The sequence below is a fragment of the Cebus imitator genome, unplaced genomic scaffold (assembly GCF_001604975.1).
Source record: "Cebus imitator isolate Cc_AM_T3 unplaced genomic scaffold, Cebus_imitator-1.0 Scaffold135, whole genome shotgun sequence".
Classification (NCBI taxonomy): Eukaryota; Metazoa; Chordata; class Mammalia; order Primates; family Cebidae; genus Cebus; species Cebus imitator.
Genome location: NW_016107450.1, coordinates 65,528 through 68,607, shown reverse-complemented (window position 1 = coordinate 68,607; position 3,080 = coordinate 65,528).

Sequence of the window (3,080 nt, the reverse complement as noted above, 5' to 3'; positions counted from 1 at the left end):
CACATTATCTTTTACGTAATTTGCAAATGTTACTAAAAAATCCTACCCCAGAACAAAAGTTAAAACCCTTAAAAACAAAAACAGAAACAAACAAAAAAATGGAGGAGTCCAGGATAGAATGCAAAACGACAGAAGGATCCAACTTTGTTAAGAAATGTATGAAAGATGCATAGTATAAGAATTAGGAGAAAAAAGAGGAAATTAGCATTATTAGAAATTTTATGTGATGATTTAATATGAAACACCTACAACAAGCTACAGATACACTAATAAAATGGATTAAAAAGTTTGGATAAGTTATTGGATAAAAATCAATATACAAATACATTGTATTTCTATACAATAGCAACAAAGCACACAAAGAGCTCAAATTAAAAGTTACAATTTAATTTACAATAGCAATTTTACACACACACACACCAGGGAATAATCTGAAAAAATAAAGACCTTAATGGAGACAATTATTAAATTTATTAAAATATATTAAAAATACTAGATTTAATAGAAGATATATGATATCTTCTTTGTAGACAAACTCTCTTGAGATGCTGTATCTACTCAAATGGAACAATATATTCAATGGGATTAAAATGCATATCTAAAGGCAGTCTATATTGTACTTAAAAGCTTGAAACAACAAAGCTTGAAAGCTGGTTCTAAAATTTATATAAATGACTTGAGGATCCAAGAATGACCCAAATTGTCCTGAAAAAGATGAAGCAAATCTTATCAAGCTTATTAAATAAGAAGTGAGTGACTGGCATGAAGACTAAGGGACCAAGGGAGCAATGGAACTTAACACACTTGGTATGTGACAGAGACAGCATTGCTGGAAACCAGTGAAATGATGGAATGGTCAGCACATGGGTTTGAGATCATTGGTTATTAACATGGAAAAAGTGGAACTGGATCTCCACTTTACCATGAACATAAATATCAATTCCATGTCTATTAAAATGTAAATGTGGAAGGTAAAAGTCTACAACTTTTAGAAGAAAATATAAGGGAGTATCTGTGGGTTGGGGGAGGGAAATATTACTTAAACAAAATACAAAGAGCACAAACTTCAAAGAGAAAGATGGGAAAATTTGAGTGCATTAAGAGCTTCTGTTCATCAGGAGACACTGTAAGGACAGCAGAAAGCAGACTTGGAGAATGTTGTGTGTGTGTGGGTGCGCATGTGCGTGTGCATGTGTGGGTATCTAGCAAATAATTAGTATTAAGAATATACAAATCAATATTAATTTTTCTACAGATTAGTAAGTAATTATTATTTAAGTAATAATTATTTAAGTAATAAATATTATTTATTATTATAAATAATACCATGGAAATGTTTTCAAACTCATTAGTAATCTTGGAAATGCAAATTAAAACCACAATGTATTGCCATTTCCTATCCATCAGATTGAAAAAATACAACCTGATACTACAAAAAAACTGGTGATGTTGTAGGACAATGAGAACCCTTATACCATGATAGACTCAACATGGAATTAACCTAAATGAATAAGTGCTAAGTCTCCTAAGTTTTTGAGGGAGTTACAGTATTACAATAACCTTAGGCTTGTGTGACATCAGCCTGTGAAAATTAACTTCTATTAAGGCCACCTGCTATAAATTCAAAGCCCTTAAAATGCCCTACCAGGTCCTGGTATGTGTGAGCTGGGTCTCCCTTGCCTCTCTAACCTCACCTCTTACTACTTTCACTCTTGCCATCCTCAGTCCTTGGAAGTATTTTTCAGTTATTCCTTTATATATGTCATTCCCTCTTATTAGAATATTCATCCTCTAGATATCCACATGGCTCTGTCTCTCCATTCATTCTAGTGCCTGCTGAAACGTTATTTCTTTAAGATGATTTATCTGATAACTTTATCTGAAAAGTGACCACCCATCGTAGCTGTCACGATCTTCTTCCTTGTTTTATTTTTCTTTATAACCTTCATCATGGCTTTAAATTTTAAATTTTAAATTTTTTCCTCTCTCCCCACCTTTTTTTTTTGAGATAAGTCTTGCTCTGTCATCTAGGCTGGAGTGCAATGGCACAGTCATAGATCACGGCAGGGTAATTTTAAATTTTTTTGTAGAAGTTACATTGCCCAGGCTGGTCTCAAACTCCTAGCTTCAAGAACTCCTCCGGCCTCAGCCTTCTGAAGTGCTGGGATTAAAGGCACTAGTCACTGTGCCTGGCCTTTACACTTTTTTACTTCGTGTTTGTATACCTCCACTAGACTACTAGCTCCATGGGGGCAGGGACTTCTGTCTTATTTATTGCTATATCCTTAGTTCTTAGATAGCATTTGGCCCATTGTAGGAGCTTAATATTTTTGTAATCAAGGGACACATGAAATTCCTTATAAGTTCTTATCTAATTGACAAAATATTTTACTTACAGATTTTAAAATCTAATATGCTAACATCATTCGGGAATTTTGTTACATGCCTCCCACACTTTTTTTAAAAAAGAATTTATGACACACTTGTTTTTTAAACTAATGATTTGCTTTCAAGTCAGTGTTGTCACACGTCCAAGGTTTTCCTACATTCTGGTCAATATTTATTCTACTGTGGACTGTACAAAGAGAGCGTCATCAGGGGTTCTTAAAACACTGAGACTTGTCAATGTGAACTGGGCAAGAATGGTGATAAAGAACACTGGAGGTACAGGAGGGCTCTGGGTGATGCGTAGAGTCATTAGATCAGAATCTTGAGTATTTCGTGCAACTGAAAAGCCTCTAGCTTCAATAATAACTCATGGTAAAGGAAGATTGTTCCACACCCAAAGAGATCACGTTTTGTAACAAGCCGAGGAGATCAAGATTTGTTTAGGTCAATTTCAGAGCAAATATTAGGTTATCAGATGTATCCTTCATTGTAGTTTACCAAAATCTGAAATTTGCATGCTTCTTTTGAACAAAAGGACCAAAGAATGGGATGGATGGTTAAACGATACTGCTGGCCGGGCGCGGTGGCTCACGCCTGTAATCCCAGCACTTTGGGAGGCCGAGGCGGGTGGATCACGAGGTCAAGAGATCGAGACCATCCTGGTCAACATGGTGAAACCCCGTCTCTACTAA